We start from the raw sequence: 21,218 nt of genomic DNA, 5'->3' as shown, positions 1-21,218 counted from the left end.
GGAAAGGGTTTTCTGATCTTGCCGATGAAGACATGAATCTTGCTAATGGCGACCCGGTAACCTGATTCGATTGAACCGGCCTTGGGACCCCGGCTTGAATTGTCGATGTAGCACTTTCCGCGGCCGCTCTTGGTCATGAGACCAACCGCATAGTTCCCAAACCCTTGAAGGGCTCCCTTTGAGAACTCAACTCCATCGTGCGAAGGCCCCACGGTGGGCGCCAACTGTCGTGGTTTTGTCACGACAGATGTCCTCGTGAAAGGAGTTAATGGTGAAGCCATCGCAACTTTGTGGCGACTCAAAGTGGTTGATCGGGAATGAGAGGCGAGTTTACCCAGGTTCGGCCCTTCTGATAGAGGGAAAAGCCTACCTCCTTCTTTGTGTATATTGATTTGGAAATCGATTACAAAGGATGTGGTTTCGCCTGACCTAGCTCTCGATTGATCGTAACTTAAGTCGATCAGCCCTAGAGACTCGCCTTTATATATAGGTCAAGGCTCTATATTTATGAGAGTCTTGGTCATACCATGATTCATGACCCGATATATCTCTAACTCGCCTTGCTCCTCAAGCAAGGAAACTTCTTGCGATTCTTCTCCTTGGTGGGCCAAGAGTCACCATCTTCGTGTTTTGGGCCGCAACCGACTCTCGTTTGCAACCGCCTCGTGCTTTCTGCTTCATTGGTCAGGGTCCATCTTGAATAAGAACATTGAGCCGCCATAGTTTTGACCCGACCCCTTAAGGTGGGTCAAACAATGGAATAATATCCCAACAAATTCCATTAGGGAAAGTTCCCTATGGGAGGGGGAAATTGAAGCTATCATCATCATTAACCCTTTCTCACTCGTGGGAGGACTCATCTCCATAAACATCTTCAACAACACCATCTCATCCCAAACGCTAGTTCATCTCTTGTGTCCAATCTTTGTCTCAAAACCTCAGACTGGTACATGGGGGTTGCTAGTAGTGTTCATTACACCTTGTAGTTGATGCTAGTAGGTTTACTTAGTGGAAGATTATATGTTCATATATGTAAGCATATTCATTATACATCTGATTATGAACATGATGATGATTTGTGAGTAGTTACTTTTGTTCTTGAGGACAAGGGATAAGTCGTGTTATAAGTAATCATGTGAAGTTTGTATTCGTTTGATATTTTGATGAGGCGTATCTTTCTGTTCCTTTAGTAGTGTCATGTGAATGTCGACTACATGATTTATGACCCCCAAGTATAGGGGATCAATCATAGTCCTTTCGATAAGTAAGAGTGTCGAAACCAACAAGGAGCAGAAGGAAATGACAATCGGCTTTGAGCAATGTATTATCTTCAAGTGCTGTGAGTAACGGTGATATATTGTTTTGTAGCAAGATAATTCATAAAAAGTAACAAGTAACAATAGTATCAAGTGTGCAGCAAGGTGGCCCAACACTTTTAAAGAAAAGGACGAGCCTAAAAGTTCTCTTATATAAAGTCAAGTGTTCTTGAGGACACATGGGAATGGTCATCTAGTGATGTTCATCATGTTGACCTGATTCGCGTTCGTTACTTTGATAATTTGATATGTGGGTGGACCAGTGCTTGGGTGTTGTTATTACTTGAACAAATAACCCACTTATCATTACATAGCATAAACTAGGGTTCAAGTTTCTTTCACTCTAGCAACCCATGAACACCTTACAGAATAACACATAAACTAGGGTTCAAGTTTCTTTCACTCTAGCAACCCATCATCTACTTATTATTCCACAGTGCCTTCCCTTAGGACCAACTATGGCGAAATGTCGTGTAGTGTACATTCACACTACACCACTAAAGGAAGCAACAACATACATATCATCAAAATTTCAAACAAATACCAACTTCATATGATTACTGATAACATGACTTCTACCATGTCCTCGATAAAAAAACAACTACTCACAAATCATCATCATGTTCAAGTTCAGAGGTTTTTATGAATATGATAAAGGATCTAAACATATTATGTTCGACCAAGTAAACTAACAAGCATCAACTACGAGATGTAATGAACATTACTAGCAACACACATGTAGCAATGTGAGGTTTTGAGACAAAGTTTGCATACAAGAGATGGACTAGGGTTTGCGATGAGATGGTGCTGGTAAATATGTTGATGAATATTGGCCCTCCCTCAAAGTAGGAAGTGTTGGTGATGACGATGGCTCCGATTTCCCCCTCCCGAAGGTAAGATTCCCTAGCAGAATAGCTATGCTGGAGATCAAAAAGGCTTCTTTACGAAAGTATCCTCCTTATTTTATCTAATTCAAAACCCTTGATATAGGACAAGATGGGCATCGGAGGCCGTCTGTGGGCCTCCCAAGGCATCAGGGCGCCCACGGGGGTGGGCGGGCGTTGTTGACTTGGCAACAACATGTGTCCCTTCATCTGGCAGATCTTCCTTCCAATAATTCTTATATATTGTATCAGAAATCTATGTCAAGTTTCACGTCATTTTTATTCCGGAAAATTTCCAACTTTTTATATGGCTTTCAGGTCCATAATTCCAGTTTTTGGCAATTTCCCGCTTTGTGGAGATATTGCAAATTAAGAGAGAAAAGGCATTCGAATTTTATCATAAAGTGGAATAATGACCAAGAGTAATATAAATATAAATAGGAAATCATGATGCAAAATGGTCATATCAACTCCCCCAATCTTATACCTCGCTTGCCCTGAAGCAAAAGCCGAATTCGATAATAATGACCATACGTTTTGAGAGAGAGGTGTTGATAAACTAAAATGAAGGAATGGAAGCAACATGATTATTAAAATAATAGCAAGTTTTCATCATATAGCTTCTCATAAACAAGTAATAATCTATTCACAAATATTAGAGTACGAAACATAAACTTTATTGGCATCCAACAAACTATGTTCTTAGCCATTGAGACAATCACAATTCATCATATTTCACAGAAAATTCTATGTAAGATCTTTCATTTTAGCAAGCTCACATACTCAACTATCATTTACTCTTCTATTATTGCTGACACTCAATGCATATTTTTGGAGAAAATGTTTCCGTTAGACACATAGGAAGATATGGGTTTTATTGTTTTTGCTACCCAACTTATTTGCCTCAAAGATAATGTCAACAATAATGACTCATGATCACCTACATCCAACTGGATACATATGCATGGATCTTTGCCCAACACATGATGCTTGCCAACTAAAGGATTAGTAGATTGGAAAAGGGATAAACATTATTGACTCTTGCATAAAAGTAAATACAGAAAAGTAAAAGTTAGGCCCTTTGTAGAGGGAAGCAAAGGTTGCCATGAACTTTTTAATTTAGGATGTCCAAACTCTTAATGTAAAGGAACAACACTTTATATTGCCCCTTATGATAGCAACCTATATTATGTAGGTTATCGCTTCTATTTTGCTGCCATCAAAATATAGTACAAAGGTTATTTTCCTTTAAAATAAAATTTCGTACATATTCAAGAGAAATTTTTATTGCTTTATGCACTCATGACGACTCACTTGAGGGATCTTATTCAATCCATAGGTAGATATGGTGGACACTCACGGGAAGAAACTGGGCTTAAGTGTTATGGGTGCATAAGGACTATGTCCACTTAGTGCGAATTTTGGCTCACAAAAGATCCTAGAAAAGCATGGAATATTAGAGTCTCCATGACAATATAACTTCTATCTGGATATAAACAAACATAACTCATTACGTTGTCTTCCGCGTCCAACATCAACTATTCAATCATGTAGTAAATATTTTATGGGGGCTCACAATCATAAAAGATGTCCAATATAGTATATTTTAAGTGAATCTATTCTTTCATAATTTTGCATGAATTGTATAAATGACTAAAACTATGTTCGTTAACTCCCCACAACTCCTATGAAGCATACTCAATTTTATGTGAAATCATTACTCCCCATGGGATTAGCATATGATCTTTTTATTTCTTTTTATTTGATTGCTATAACTGAGACATGATTGTAAATCAAAAAACTCAAACTAATATTTATTATATAACTCTCATGCTCGGTTACAAGGATAGATAGATCACAAAAAGACAGACAAAGCAAAACAATACTAAACTTTTATTCTCCTAGATCGTTATCGAGGAACCTCCCCCAAGCTTGGAACAAGCTAGGGGTGGTGCCCATGCACATATACTCAAGTGTCCTTTTTGTATGATGGAGGTGATGAGGTATTAGGCTTGTCCTCTATCTTCCATGGCATAGGGTCACCATTGAAGAAGGAACACCTGGTTTTCGGTATTCTAGAATCTGCAGCTATAATCTTCATCGTGAAACCAGATTCATACTCATTATTTTTATTTTGTAGATCATAGATTTGACCCTCAAGGTCTTGAAGCCTATTGTGAAGGTTGAATATCATCTCCGCATCATCCTTGTTGTGCATCTTGTGTTCAAGAATAAAATCCGACATGAGGATCTCATGTTTAACTGATTCAAGCCTAGCCTTATCGCTTCCCTCCTTCTTTTGTACTTGAATGTACCGCATGTGAAGCACCCCCACATGCATCACAATGGCTTGAGGGTATTTCATAATGATACGGGGCTAACCCGCGGTGGCTGATTTTTCACACTTGGAGGGGGAAAGAGGGGAAAAATCAAGAGAAACACAAGAACTCAAGAACAATCCTCGATCACACATCTACTAGATCCACATAAATACATGGGGATACAAGATTCGAAGTCCACGAGCGGATACACGTAACGATAGTCTTCCCTACAAGAGGGGCATTTTATCCACGAGGGTATCTTCCTTAGATAGGGGCCTTGGCATCACTAGAATCTTCCCACATGGAGGGCATCTCCATGGGGAGGAAGGATAGTAAATGGATCTAAGCTCAACAAGATGTCTAAACATTAGCTACCCCTAGAACGGAGGAGGAGGGGGTCTACTTATGGTCCAACGGGGGAAGAAGGGATACATGGCCTTTGGCCCGCGTCTGCCCGCACAGGGGCTAGATGTCCGGGCTGAGTGTCGGATGTGTGGGGCTTCATGGGGGTGATGGATGTCCGGGCCAGGGGCCGGATGTCCGGGGCTCACCGCTGGATCAACGCGGCTCTCATTCTCGTGTGCCGGATTTATAAGGCGAAAGACCAGATGTCCAAGCCGTGTCGGATGTCCTAGCTAGGGGTCATATGTCCGGGGTTCGGCTGCTAGTTCTACACAGTTCTGATCCCAGGGCGCCGGATTTCCGGGGAAAGGGGTCATATTAACGGGTTGGGCCAGATTTCTGAGACACGGCCGGATGTCCGTGGCCTGGAGCTTGGCTAGCTCTGCTTTGGTGCTACTAGGGTCTCCACGGGCCGGATGTCTTGGCCATGGGCCAGATGTCCGGGGCTTGGGAATTATCATGGCCTTCCTTTGGTCCTCCCACTCGTTCGTCCTCAAGCCCATCTCCATAGTGGCTTGGCCTTCACATCTCATATCTTCGAGGTCATGTTCGTGGTACCTAAGCATGCATAGAGTTTCCTCTTGAGGTAGCATCCATGTTCTGCTTGCATCAAAGGAATAATCGATAAGGAGGGATGTCACATCGGCCTCAATGGCACATTCATGGGATCTTGTCATGGGGCCACTTGGAGCTTGAGGCTTTGGTGACGTAACCATGGGGATGATCGTGGGATGCTTTGTATCATCTTCCCTCCCTTGGGAGAGATCCGTCATTGTATCAAGTACTTCATGACCATGGAACGGAGATAGGCCCTTGACTTTTAATGATCACTCATGTTTTATTTGTCTCGTGGAATGTTAATCTTGTAGGCGTTGTTGTTGTAGCGTGCTAACACCTTGAAAGGTCCATCTCCTCGAGGGAGTAACTTGGTATTGCATTCGATAGGCAAGCGCTCATTAAAAAGGTGTAGCCACACAAGATCACCGGTCCTGAACACCATGGGGTGCTTGTTGATGTTGCACTTGTAGGTGATGTGTTCCACTTGACGTTCGATCATGCGCCTTGTGTCTTCATGCAACGTATTGATATAGCTTGCATTTGCACTTGCGTCCATGTTCACTCTCTCTTGAACTGGTAGTGGTAGTATGTCCAACAGTGACAAGGGGTTGAAGCCGTAGACCACTTCAAAAGGAGATTTCCCGGTGGTGAAGTGTCTTGCACGGTTGTAGGCATACTCCATGATGGGGATGCAATCTTCCCATTCTTTGAGATTCTTCTTGATCAACACGCGTTGGAGAGTTGAGAGCGTCCGGTTCATCACCTCCATTTAGCCATTGGTTTGTTGATGATAAGCTGAAGAGAATAGTAGTTCTATTCCGAGCTTGGCACATAGAGTCTTCCAAAAGTAGCTAAGTAACTTGACGTCGCGGTCGGACACAATTGTCTTGGGGACGCCATGTAGTCGCAAGATGTCCCTACAAAATAGATTCACAACATGTGAAGCATTGTGTATCTTGTGAGATGGAATGAAGTGAGCCATCTTGGAAAAATGGTCCACAACAACAAATACAGAATCATGACCATTTCTTGATTTAGACAAACCAAGCACAACGTCTAGGCTAATATCTTCCCAAGATTCATAAGGTATAGGAAGGTGCACGTAAAGACCATGGGATTGAGCTTTTTGAGTTAGCTTTGAGACATGTAGAGCATTGGTTGGTGAAACATGCAACATCACGAAACATCTTTGGCCAAAAGTAATTGCTAGATGGAGTGGCATATGTCTTGTCACGTCCAAAATGACCCATTAGTCCACCATCGTATGCTTCTTGCAAAAGCAACAAATGAAGAGAAGACTCGGGAATCCATAGTTTGTTAGCACGCATAATATAGCCATCATCGCATTTAGCATATGGAAGCGCATACAAAGTATCATGCTCATATAAATCTTTGATATGCACAAATCCAATCACATTTAATACAAGTTCCATAACAAGCATGCATTTGCTGGAAAGCGCATCGCCTACTACATTCTCTTTACCCTTAATATATTTGACAACACAAGGAAAAGACTCAATGAATTCACTCCATTTAGCATGCCGCTTCTTCAAATTGGTTTGATGCTTAAGGTTTTTCAATGTCTCATGGTCGGTATGAATGACAAATTCATGAGGTCATAAATAATTCTCCCAAACATGTAAGACTCTCACTAAGGCCTACAATTCTTTGTGATATATGGGGTAGTTTAGTTGAGCGCCCGAAAGTTTCTCAATAAAATAAGCAATTGGGTATTTTTCCTGCATGAGTACACCACCTATGCCATTACCACTAGCATCACAATGCACTTCAAAAGTTTTATCAAAGTTGGGTAAGGCAAGCAATGGCGCATTAGTAAGCAAGTTCTGAAGTTCAAGAAAAGTCGTGTCTTGCGATGGTCCCCAAACAAAGGGTGCATTTTTCTTTCTCAAAGCATGTAGAGCAGATGCAATGGTGCTAAAATCCTTGACAAAATAACGGTTAAACCCGGTTAGGCCAAGGAATATATGCACTTGTTGCAAATTCATGGGCATGGGCCAAGTTTTAATAGCATTGATTTTAGTTTCATCAACTTGCACACCCTTAGAAGATACCACAAATCAAAGAAAAACAATCTTGTCAACACCAAAAGTTCATTTTTCCATGGTCGCATAAAGTTGTTCATTTCTAAGAACTTTTAATACTTTCCTAACATGAGTAGCATGTTCCTCTAGAGTGTTGCTAAAAACAAGAATGTCATCAAAGTATACCACAACACAATCACCAATGAGATGATGTAAGACATAATCCATGACGCGAATGAAAGTACTTGGTGCTTCGGATAAGCCCATTGGCATTACTAGCCATTCTTATAGACCAAACTTAGTTTTGAACACTGTTTTCCACTCATCACCTTCTTGTATGCGTATTTGATAGTATCCACTTTTCAAATCAGTTTTGGAAAATATAGTGGTGCAGCTAAGTTACTCTAGCATATCATCAAGACGACGTACAGGATGTGAGGAACGAACAGTGATAGCATTTATATGGCGACAATCCGAACACATGTGCTTACTACCATCTTTTTTAGGAACGAGAATTACCGGAACTGGACATGGACTTAGGCTGTTGCCTACATGCCCATCATCTAGGAGTTTTTCGACTTGGCTTTGTATGTTCTTATTTTCTTCGTGGTTGATGCGATAAGGTGCCTTGTTGGAAAGCGGTGCTTCGGGTGTGAGGTTGATGCGATGTTTGATCCCTTGTTTTGGAGCTATTCCCGGAGGTATCTGGTCGGGAAAGACGTCTTTGAATTCCTGCAATAGATGAGACAATACAAGAGGTAAATGGTGTGAACAATTGGTCCAAACGACCTTATCTTTGCACACAAGTACAAAGTGAAGAACAATTGATGAGGTCTCACTCACATCCCTCAAGTCTCTTTTAGTGGCTGAAAGAACTAGATCTTTCTTGGCCCTCATCATGGAGTCACTCAATTTTTTCTTGTGGTGCTCACTCTCTTTTATGTGAGCCGCTCTCTCACTTTTATCTCCATGGTCAGATATATTTTTTTTGTCGATGGTGACTTGACTTGGAGTCATTGATCAAAGAACATGTTCCTTGCCCTTCATCTTGAAGCTATTATGATTTGTTAGTCCATTGTGGATGACACCACAGTCAAATTGCGAAGGTCTCCCAAGGAGAGGATGGCAACCAGACATGGGAACCACATCACACGCCAATGTATCTTCATAAGCACAAATCTTGAATGCTACTTGCATGGTGTGTTCACCTTGTATTGCACTGGAGTCACTAAGCCATTGTACCTTGTAGGGGCGTGGATGCTTGTTCTTGACCAACTGCAGCTTGGAGAAAAGTTCCTCGCTTGCCAAATTATGGCAACTTCCACCATAGGTGGTGACCTTGACGGATTTTTCTTGATTGCCGTCTTGCTGTGGAAGATGTGACACTGTTGGTCCATGCCTTGTTGTTGTTGAAGAGTCAACACCTTTGAAACAACGAGAGTGGGGCTCGTATCATTGTCGCAACAGATTTGTGCATCTTCATCTTCATTTACTTGTCGATGCATGGCCACATGTTCCAAAGCTTCCATATTTTCGTCGCTCGAGGAGTCATATGTGTGGTCATCTTGGAGGATCATCGTGCGACGTGTTGGACACTCAAACGTCTTGTGGTTGCGGCCTTGTGACATCAAGCACCAGATGGAGGTTATTTTAGCGGTGGCATCCAATGTTGGAGTAGAGGATAAACCTCTTGACTTGTAGTTTTTTATTGTAGGAATGTGGCTTGACGAAGTCATCTTGTCCTTGTAACTTGACTTGTCGATGGTTGTGGGAGAATGCTTTGTAGTCGAAGGCGTTGTAGTCGTAGAACTTTGTGCACTTGAACCATAGGTCTTGGAAGATAACTTCGAGTACTTCTAGTCATCTTGCACTTGGTGTTCTCCTTTTTATACTTGATGCACTAGCTCGAGTACGTTGGGATAGGGTTGGAAATCCACAATTTTCTTGACTTGGTAGTTGAGGCCATTCAAGAAACGCACCGTAGTTAGCTCATCATCCTTGTGGACATTGGCTCACATCATGGACATTTCCATATCTTGATAGTATTATTCTACCAACTTGGTGGATTGCTTGATTAGTTGAAGCTTCTTCAAGAGTTCATTCTTATAGTGTGTATGCACAAAGCGATCTCTCATGATGTCCTTCATTTGGGCCCATGTGGTGATAGGAGGGCTACCTCTTTCTCTTCCTTGCTCAATCACTTGTTCCCACCAAATGAGACCATAATCTTGGAACTCAAGTGAGTCCATGGCAATCTTATTCTCTTCATCGAAGTTGTGAAGACGGAAGATCTTATCAACTTTGAGTGCCCATGATAGATAATCTTCGGGATCATTGATTTCGGAGAACATAGGCATGGTGAGCTTGAGATTGCCGATGCGATTTTCTTCATGTTTGTCGTTCCGGTGATGCCCTTGTCTCGCCGTAGGTTCTTCAATGTCATTGTTGACTTGACGTTGTTGTACTTGCCTTGGAGCTTGGTCATCTGGTGGCTCATCAAGATTTTCCTGAGCTTGTTGGTGAGGTCCCCTTGCACGGTGTCGTAGGTCTTGGTTCTCCTCCTGGTGTGCGGCTCCGTCTTGATGTTCACGTTGGAGTGGTTATTCTTCTTCATGTGCTTGGTGGTTGCGTTCTTGCATAGCGCGTGTTGCTTCAGGGAGAGAACATTGAGCTTCAAGGGCTTGCTCTTCACGTCACTGTTCATCTCGAGAACAGTGTAGAATGTGTCTTTCCTCCAAAGCTTCTTGTTCTTGTTGATGTCATCGATCACGCTCGCGAAGTCAATCTTGTGATCCATTGTCATGGAAAGGATTGTCCGAATCTTGGTCGTGGTGAGGGTTGTCACATTGATGATGTTGAGCTCTTGGAGGACTTGCGTTGGAAGAGTAGTCGTCGGAGTGGCGACCTGAGTGGCGCCACCGCGATGAAGTGGAGGGTGAGGACGTGCGGTTCACCATCAAAGCGCGGATCACTTCCATTTGGCTTGATAGCTTGTCGTTGAGGTTGTCCCTCATGTGCAACTTGGATTCACGCAAGTCGTTGGCGAGTTGGTCGATGTGGTTGTTCATAGTATCTTCACCTTGGCGCATTCTTCGTTGTGCACCGAAGAAGTGTAGTTTTATGATGTAGTTATTCTCGTTGTTTTCTTGCTCCACGAAGGCCGACTTTGACATTATAGTCCTATCCATAGCATTCAAGTGGATATAAGTTGAACAATGAGATGACAATATCAATTAGTGATCTAAAAGTTGAAAATAAATCAACATCACCCGATGTGCAATTATGGAAATAGTAGAATTGGTATTGAAGATTGTCATTCTCACACCTACACAAATAAATCTTATGGAGTAGCTTGGTTAGGATTGTGGCACAAAATTTAAGAAATCCGAAGACAAGATTCAATAATGTTGAAAGGAATTTGCAGATTTGCAAGTAAGACAAACTATATGAATAGCAATGAGTATGCAGAAAAACACACACACGGATAGAAAAGTGGGGTCGTGCAACCAAAATATGAGCATAGAATGTGGTTTTCACGGAAACGCTCATGTTGCACAACACTAGAGATATGCTAGCATGATTACTCATATGGTCGTGATACGAACTTGTGAACAACCTATAAGAAACAAAATGTGTTGTCTTCCTATTCCCGACTTTCGCTATATGTATGAGGCACAATGTCTCTCGCTAAAGTGATCTAAGTTAATCATGTTTTATATGATATTATATCCTTGTGACGCAATTTGGCGAGGCTATTACTCTTTACACTTGCTTAAAAGCTTTGCTTTTCTTAATTTTTGGCGATGATATTTTCTATGGTCACTATGCGGGACATGCACATCAAGATAGAAATTATGTATGTGGGTAGTATTGAGACACAAAAGATACTAGTATGACACCACATTATGAAATTTATGGTGTTTGCATGCAATGGAAGCTATGCGGCGTATGTATGAGTAATGTGCACAAGTAGCATGGCCCGCAATAGTCAATGCTTAGTCTCGCTAGGCAAGTTCCGCAAATATGCTCGGGCGATAATGCATTGGCAAGGGTATATGTCAAGAGTGTGGTTACGGTTAGCGTTCTTTCTTATGATGAAGTGTGAATGAATATTTGGTTGGCGACCATCCGGGGCGATAATAAGCGGCAATGTTGATGAAGAACCACTCCTAATTAGCCAAAACACCTTAGGGAGTCACTACTGGAATCTGCTGGTTTGCCGACAGCTAGAGTTGACGGCAACGACCTGTTTAATGGACGACAAAGGCTTTTCCATCAGTGTGCGGTCGGCAAAGGAGCCGGCCATGATTTTATCGGCAATCACCTTCTTTGCCGTCAGCTGCAAATCGACCGACGGCAAAGCCTTTGCCTTCACCTTTGTGGCACGGGTTGACGGCACAAAGCAATGGTGGCAACGGCGCAAGCCGAGCCCCGTTAGAGGGTTAACGTCTGGCTTTGCCGTCAGCTGGACGCAGGCGGACGACAAAGTTCTCGTGGACCATATGTTTTAGGGATGCTAGCAGCACTAACATGTGGGTCCCCTCTTTGCCCACAGCCGGAGCACAGCTGACAGCAAAACCGAAAACCTGGGTCCCCTCTTTGCCCACAACCAAAGCACAGCTGACGGCAAAGCCCAAAATTTGGGAAAATTTGGTGTTCTCACAGTTGCCAGGTTACACAGGCTGTCGCCACGTGTCCTTCTTTGCCGTCAGCCCACCGACGGCATGGGCTTTTCTGTCAGTAAGTTGTAGGCAAAGACCCTCTCTGCTTTTTTATATTTGTTTTCTGCTAATTCCCTGCATTTGCAAAACATAGATACAAACAACAATATATATATATATATATATATATATATATTTGCCCAGGCCCTAAACAGCACCACAAGTGCATCACAAAGTGCAAACAGCACCACAAGTGCATCACAAAGTGCAAACAACACCAATATATGTAATTAAAGTGCAAACAAGATCACAAAGCATCACAAGTGCATCCGCATATACAAGTGCATTACAAAGTTCATCTAAGACTACATGACTACAGTCTGTGCAGCATCCATCCATATGTCATGTTGCTTTATCAAAATCTGCATAATGAGAAAGAAGTTAGAAGAAGAATACAATAAGAAAGAAGTTATCTAAATTAAGCTAAGCAATTATAAGAATAAGTGGAAGAAAAGAAAGAAGAAGAACAAGAAGAACAAGAATAAGAAGAAGATGGAGAAAAAGAAACAAGAGAAAAAGGAAGAATAAGAAGATTTTTTCTTCTTATTATATCTTTTTCTCCTCTTTCTTCTTCTCTTATTTCTTCATCTCTTCTTTGTTCTTCTCTTCTGGTTTCTTTTTACACTTTCTAAACTAATTATGTCATTTTTGAGCTCTAATATCAACTAATTATGCTATTTTTTGTGTTATCAAGTAATTATGTCATTTTTGATGTAAGTAAGCTAATTATGTAATTTTTTAGGTAAGTAAGCTAATTATCAACTAGAATTTACTAAGCTAACTAAAGCATGGCTAATATCAGCTAGAATTTACTAACATAACTAAAGCATGACATAATCTAAGTTGATCTAAACAATAAGAAGAATAAGAAGGAGAGGAATAACTTACCAATTGCCAAGTCACAGAGGAGAAGCACCATCTCGGTTAGTCGCTGGGTTGCTAGGGCTCTCACCAAGAGAAGTAAAGGGATCGTGGGATTCAACTCTAGAACGATGCTGCAACAAGGCAAGAGTTAAAATATATGGTTAGCACGGCGACACTCAGTGGTATAAGACCATGCAAGGTTCGTCATTGAAAGGGAACTCACCGTTCCCACCGGAGAAGGCATCGGCGGAGGGGGCGGCAAACCTTGCTTCTCACACATAGCCTGCAAATTAGTTTTCGAGGAGTCAAAGAAATAGCCTTGTTGCTTCTCACACAACTGACTTACCGCAACGAAGTCGTGCATGGCCTTCGCATGGGCATTATTGCGTGCCCTCTCCTCAAGCAACCTCTGCGTATTTCGGTCCCTCTCCTCCAACAAGAGCCTGGTGGCCTCCCTCTCCTTCTCAAGTGCGGCCTGCAACCACTCCTCAAAAGGAATTTTCATCATCCATCCACGGACAAATGAACGAAAGAAATAATGAAGAAAACTAACCTCGATGGCAAGATCAACTGGCCTCGCGGGTTGCCGTATTACAGGAGCGGAGCTCGTTTGCCTCGCCTTGATCTGAGATAGAGTCTCAGTGATAGGGACGAAGCCTTACAGCTACCAGAGATCATCAACGCCTCCCGATCGATAGGATTCTGGCTCGTGTCAAAGTCAAGCCCGCGCAGCTGTTTGACCACCTCAGAATAAGACATCATCTTGCTGTAGGCGGACATGCTTGTGTACGCCGACGGCCTGTCCCCCTCAGAATATGCCTTCGCCGTCATGTACGAGCCCTTACGGGCCATGCTAGACGCGGCATATCCCTGAGGCTCGGGCTGGTTATTGTGTTTGGCCTACACGAAAAGACAAAGAATTAGTACAACAAAAATCATGAAGAATGAATTATTAATGAAACAAAACAAGGCACACATACCCATTTTTGGCGTATTGCTTGATGTTGGCATTGCCTTGGTGGTGTGGCACACCGACCAATTGGGCACGACGGTCCTTGGTCATAGTGTGGGTGCTCAACCAAGCCTCTGTGCACCACCTGTCCACTATCATCTCCCAACAATTAGCTATTTGTCTCAATTCATCGTCACCTTGCTCATCTGAATTAGCCTGGAAGTTAAGAAAAGATAGAATTTGGTGTCTTACTCATGAGTAATAGCAACAAAGTAAATCACCTATTATATATAAGGGAGGTACCGGTTTTTTGAACCAAGAGATGAAACTGGCATAGCCGCCTCCTGTCTTTTCAAGAAGTTCATACTCGAGAATGGATTCTTTTTCGATTGCAACACCATTCGAGAATTGTTTGACGTATCGACTGTATCAATTAATAATAGTTGTTAGACACAAAACTTGTTAAAAGTTGCGAAACAATGTACATAGCACATACTTGATGTATGGCTGAAATTCTGTTAAGTTGTTTAATATATACATCCTTAGTGTGCGCCACTCCTCGACGCACAGCAACTTTGGTTTTCCCACACCAGAAGGTGCAAGCTTCCCCTTGAAGAGGCTGAGATTGGATTCACGTTGTTTGGGGTCGCCCACATTGTACCGAGGCTTTGGATTATGCAAGCTATGCATAGTGGCATCATAGTGTGCTGTTACGAAGTTTGCCGCCTCCTCGGTAATGAATGCCTCGGCCATCGATGCTTCAATTCTATGTTTATTTTTACATTTTCCTCGAAGTGTCTTATGCATTCTTTCAGTTGCGTAGCACCAACGATTTTTCACAGGGCCACCCAATCTTGCCTCGGTTTGGAGATGCAAAATCATGTGTTGCATCGGATTAAAGAAGCCCGGTGGAAAAATCTTCTGTAACTTGCAGAGCAACTCAGGCGCCAACTCTTCCATGTCATCTATCACGGCACACGATAACTCTTTAACACAAAGAACACGGAAGAAATAGCTCAACTCGGCCAATACTAGCCATTCAGCCTCGGGGATATAGCCGCGCAACATCACCGGCATTATCCGCTCAAGCCATATGTGCCAATCATGACTCTTGAGCCCCAATTTTTTCAATTTTTCAATGCTCGCTCCCCTTGCTAGATTCGCAGCATACCCATCGGGGAACAACAACTTTTTTTTGCACCCACAAGAGGATTTCCCTTATTGCTCCCTTCTCAAGATTGTACTAGGCAGGTGGTTGGGACCAATTTTTTCTTCCTTTCGGTTCTCGCATGTTCAGTGATGGCCTATCACACACAGTCTCCTAGTCAACTCTAGCCTTTGCATTATCTTTGCCCTTATCTGTGCCAAAAAATGTGCCAAGAAGGGCGTCGGCGATATTCTTTTCAGTGTGCATCATGTCAATGTTGTGTGGAAGTAAGAGGTCTTCGAAGTAGGGGAGATCACAGATGCATGGCCTGTGGGTCCAGGCGTGTTCACCCAAAAAATACCCTGGAAGGTTTGCATTAGGCTCCATAGATTTTAAATGTTCATGAATTCGTGCCCCCGTCAACGCAGGTGGTGCCGAGTGTTTGACAACTTTACCTTTCATGAAATTCTTCTTGTCTTTTCTGAATGGATGGTCTATAGGCAAGAACTGTCTATGCAAGTCAACGCAGGAATACTTCCCACCCGCCGGCAACCAATGAAACTTAAGAGCTGCCTTGCATTGTGGGCATGGGAACATTCCATGCACACACCAGGCAATGAAAAGCGCAAATGTCGGCACATCATGCAACGACTATTGGTACCAAACTTACATTTGAAAGTTCTCTTTCTTAGCTGCGTCGTATGTGTTTACCCCATTCACCCAAGCTTCTTTCAAGTCATCCATCAGCTATTGCATGTACACACTCATATTGTTCCCCGGGTAGTTTGGCCCTGGAACTATCAACGTCAGAAATATGTGCTTTCTTTGCATAATGGGTGATGGTGGAAGATTGAGGCGAATGACAAATACATGCCAGCAACTATATTGGGTAGCCGTCATACCAAAAGGATTGAACCCATCGAGGCTGATGGCGATTTGACAATTCCTTGGTTCTTTAGCTTTTTCCTTATGTATACTATCAAATGCCTTCCATGCGTCACCATTTGAAGGGTGTACCAACATAGGAACTCCGTGTTCATCTAATTCTTAACTAATTCCATGTTTGTGCCATGTCATTTGTTTTGCTATTTCTTCGAGCATGTAAAGTCGTTGAAGTCTTGGTAGGATCGAGAAATACCGTAGGACACTCATGTGAATTTTGCTCTGCTTCTTCTCACCTTCACCGTTTTCTACCTCAACATATCTGGAGGACTTGCAAAATGGACAATATGTTTCGTCCGCATAATCTTTCCTAAATAAGGAACATCCTTTCTCACAAGCATGTATCTGCTCATACGGCATCTTGAGTGCACTAAGGATTTTGTCTGACTCATATAGGTTTGAAGTCATAATATGAACTTCGGGTAGAAAGCGCCCAAATAGTGTCATCACTGAGTCAAATATGTCTGTTCCAATGTTGAATTGGGCTTTCAGAGCCATTACTTGTGCGATGGCATCTAGCTGAGAAATCTTAGTGTGCTCGTGAAGAGGACATTTTGAAGACTCCAACATGGCATAGATGGCTTTCGCGGATTCCTCCATCTCTTCGTCCTTGTTCCGAGCATCATCAAAGTCATTCACCATGTCTTCAATCCCTGTACCATAATCATCGGTACACCGACGCAACACCTCGCCTTTATTACGTTGGTCCGACTCACCATGAAATGTCCACAAGGTATAGCTGGGAGTAAAACCACGCATCTACAGGTGTTTACTAATTACATCCTTTTTCAATCGCGAATAATTCTTGCACTTAGTGCAGGGGCACCATGTTTTTGGCTGGCCTTTAGAAAATGTCGTTTCCACGAATTCATAGGTTCTGCTCAACCATTCATCGGTCATCTCTCTCCGACTATGGTGACCGGTGTACATCCATTCACGATCAGTCATTCTGGAAGCTAGCTATATAGTATCCACATATAAAAAATATAAATTATCAGTTCATCAAGTACGTTAAATTAATTATGGCCATTTCTTAATCATGGTTAATACATTGGGATGCACGGCATGCACACCTACCAGCTACTAGGTAAAGATGGGTCCTAATCCCACCCGAGTATGTGTAGATTGGGTCATTTCCCCATGCTCTACTCCCGATCCAACACAAAATTTCGGCAGCACCTCCCCGCTGTTATCCTGATACACGTCTCGGAAACTAACCGAGAGGATGTGTACCCGGATAACAACAAGGAGGCGTTGTTGAAACTCTGCATGGGATCCGGAGCAAAGCGTGGGAAATGACCCAATCTACACATACACGGGCTGTCCATGGATAACGTTGGACAATTCGAAAGAATCACCGTTATAAATATGCAAATGCATGCATATTTATAACAGGAACCCTTTCGAACGGGAGACGCATATTGGTTAGGCCAAGGAATATATGCACTTGTTGCAAATTCATGGGCATGGGCCAAGTTTTAATAGCATTGATTTTAGTTTCATCAACTTTCACACCCTTAGAAGATACCACAAATCAAAGAAAAACAATCTTGTCAACACCAAAAGTTCATTTTTCCATGGTCGCATAAAGTTGTTCATTTCTAAGAACTTTTAATACTTTCCTAACATGAGTAGCATGTTCCTCTAGAGTGTTGCTAAAAACAAGAATGTCATCAAAGTATACCACAACACAATCACCAATGAGATGATGTAAGACATAATCCATGACGCGAATGAAAGTACTTGGTGCTTCGGATAAGCCCATTGGCATTACTAGCCATTCTTGTAGACCAAACTTAGTTTTGAACACTATTTTCCACTCATCACCTTCTTGTATGCGTATTTGATAGTATCCACTTTTCAAATCAGTTTTGGAAAATATAGTGGTACAGCTAAGTTCCTCTAGCATATCATCAAGACGACGTATAGGATGTGAGGAACGAACAGTGATAGCATTTATATGGCGACAATCCGAACACATGTGCTTACTACCATCTTTTTTAGGAACGAGAATTACCGGAACTGGACATGGACTTAGGCTCTCGCCTACATGCCCATCATCTAGGAGTTTTTGGACTTGGCTTTGTATCTCCTTATTTTCTTCGGGGTTGATGCGATAAGGTACCTTGTTGGAAAGCGGTGCTTTGGGTGTGAGGTTGATGCGATGTTTGATCCCTTGTTTTGGAGCTATTCCCGGAGGTATCTGGTTGGGAAAGACGTCTTTGAATTCCTGCAATAGATGAGACAATACAAGAGGTAAATGTTGTGAACAATTAGTCCAAACGACCTTATCTTTGCACACAAGTACAAAGTGAAGAACAATTGATGAGCTCTCACTCACATCCCTCAAGTCTCTTTTAGTGGCTGAAAGAACTAGATCTTTCTTGGCCCTCATCATGGAGTCACTCAATTTTTTCTTGTGGTTCTCACTCTCTTTTATGTGAGCCGCTCTCTCACTTTTATCTCCATGGTCAGATGTATTTTTTTTGTCGATGGTGACTTGACTTGGAGTCATTGATCAAAGAACATGTTCCTTGCCCTTCATCTTGAAGCTATTATGATTTGTTAGTCCATTGTGGATGACACCACAGTCAAATTGCGAAGGTCTCCCAAGGAGAGGATGGCAAACAGACATGGGAACCACATCACACGCCAATGTATCTTCATAAGCGCAAATCTTGAATGCTACTTGCATGGTGTGTTCAACTTGTATTGCACTGGAGTCACTAAGCCATTGTACCTTGTAGGGGCGTGGATGCTTGTTCTTGACCAACTGCAGCTTGGAGCAAAGTTCCTCGCTTGCCAAATTATGGCAACTTCCACCATCGGTGGTGACCTTGACGGATTTTTCTTGATTGCACGGCTTGCTGTGGAAGATGTGACACTGTTGGTCCATGCCTTGTTGTTGTTGAAGAGTGAACACCTTCGAAACAACGAGAGTGGGGCTCGTGTCATTGTCGCAACAGATTTGTGCATCTTCATCTTCATTTACTTGTCGATGCATGGCCACATGTTCCAAAGCTTCCATATTGTCGTCGCTCGAGGATTCATATGTGTGGTCATCTTGGAAGATCATCGTGCGACGTGTTGGACACTCAAACGTCTTGTGGTTGCGGCCTTGTGACATCAAGCACCAGATGGAGGTTATTTTAGCGGTGGCATCCAATGTTAGAGTAGAGGATAAACCTCTTGACTTGTAGTTTCTTATTGTAGGAATGTGGCTTGACGAAGTCATCTTGTCCTTGTAACTTGACTTGTCGATGGTTGTGGGAGAATGCTTTGTAGTCGAAGGCGTCGTAGTCGTAGAACTTTGTGCACTTGAACCATAGGTCTTGGAAGATAACTTCGAGTACTTCTAGTCATCTTGCACTTGGTGTTCTCCTTTTTATACTTGATGCACTAGCTCGAGTACGTTGGGATAGGGTTGGAAATCCACAATTTTCTTTTCTTGGTAGTTGACACCATTCAAGAAACGCACCATAGTTAGCTCATCATCCTTCTTGACATTGGCTCACATCATGGACATTTCCATATCTTGATAGTATTATTCTACCAACTTGGTGGATTGCTTGATTAGTTGAAGCTTCTTCAAGAGGTCATGCTTATAGGGTGTATGCACAAAGCGATCTCTCATGATGTCCTTCATTTGGGCCCATGTGGTGATAGGAGGGCTACCTCTTTCTCTTCCTTGCTCAATCACTTGTTCCCACCAAATGAGACCATAATCTTGGAACTCAAGTGAGTCCATGGCAATCTTATTCTCTTCATCGAAGTTGTGAAGACGGAAGATCTTATCAACTTTGAGTACCCATGATAGATAATCTTCGGGATCATTGATTTCGGAGAACATAGGCAAGCTGAGCTTGAGATTGCCGATGCGATTTTCTTCATGTTTGTCGTTCCGGTGATGCCCTTGTCTCGCCGTAGGTTCTTCAATGTCGTTGTTGACTTGACGTTGTTGTATTTGCCTTGGAGCTTGGTCATCTAGTGGCTCATCAAGATTTTCCTGAGGTTGTTGGTGAGGTCCCCTTGCACGGTGTCGTAGGTCTTGGTTCTCCTCCTGGTGTGCGGCTCCGTCTTGATGTTCACGTTGGAGTGCTTATTCTTATTCATGTGCTTGGTGGTTCCATTCTTGCATAGCGCGTGTTGCTTCAGGGAGAGAACATTGAGCTTCAAGCGCTTTCTCTTCACGTCATTGTTCATCTCGAGAACAGTGTAGAATGTGTCCTTCATCCAAAGCTTCTTGTTCTTGTTGATGTCATCGATCACGCTCGCGAAGTCAATCTTGTGATCCATTGTCATGGAAAAGATTGTCCGAATCTTGGTCGTGGTGAGGGTTGTCACATTGATGATGTTGAGCTCGTGGAGGACTTGCGTCGGAAGAGTAGTCGTCGGAGTGGCGACTTGAGTGGCGCCGCCGCGTTGAAGTGGAGTATGAGGACGTGCGGTTCACCATCAAAGCGCGGATCACTTCCATTTGGCTTGATAGCTTGTCATGGAGGTTGTCCCTCATGTGCAACTTGGATTCACGCAAGTCGTTGGCGAGTTGGTCGATGTGGTTGTTCATAGTATCTTCACCTTGGCGCATTCTTCGTTGTGCACCGAAGAAGTGTAGTTTTGTGACGTAGTTATTCTCGTTGTTTTCTTGCTCCACGAAGGCCGACTTTGACATTATAGTCCTATCCATAGCATTCAAGTGGATATAAGTTGAACAATGAGATGACAATATCAATTAGTGATCTAAAAGTTGAAAATAAATCAAGATCACCCGATGTGCAATTATGGAAATAGTAGAATTGGTATTGAAGATTGTCATTCTCACACCTACACAAATAAATCTTATGGAGTAGCTTGGTTAGATTGTGGCACAAAATTTAAGAAATCCGAAGAAAAGATTCAATAATGTTGAAAGGAATTTGCAGATTTTCAAGTAAGACAAACTATATCAATAGCAATGAGTATGCAGAAAAACACACACACGGATAGAAAAGTGGGGTCGTGCAACCAAAATATGAGCATAGAATGTGGTTTTCACGGAAACGCTCATGTTGCACAACACTAGAGATATG

This window comes from Hordeum vulgare, chromosome 5H (assembly GCF_904849725.1).
Source record: "Hordeum vulgare subsp. vulgare chromosome 5H, MorexV3_pseudomolecules_assembly, whole genome shotgun sequence".
Lineage (NCBI taxonomy): Eukaryota > Viridiplantae > Streptophyta > Magnoliopsida > Poales > Poaceae > Hordeum > Hordeum vulgare.
The sequence above is the reverse complement of the archived record's forward strand: the minus strand, read 5'-3'. Positions refer to the sequence as shown.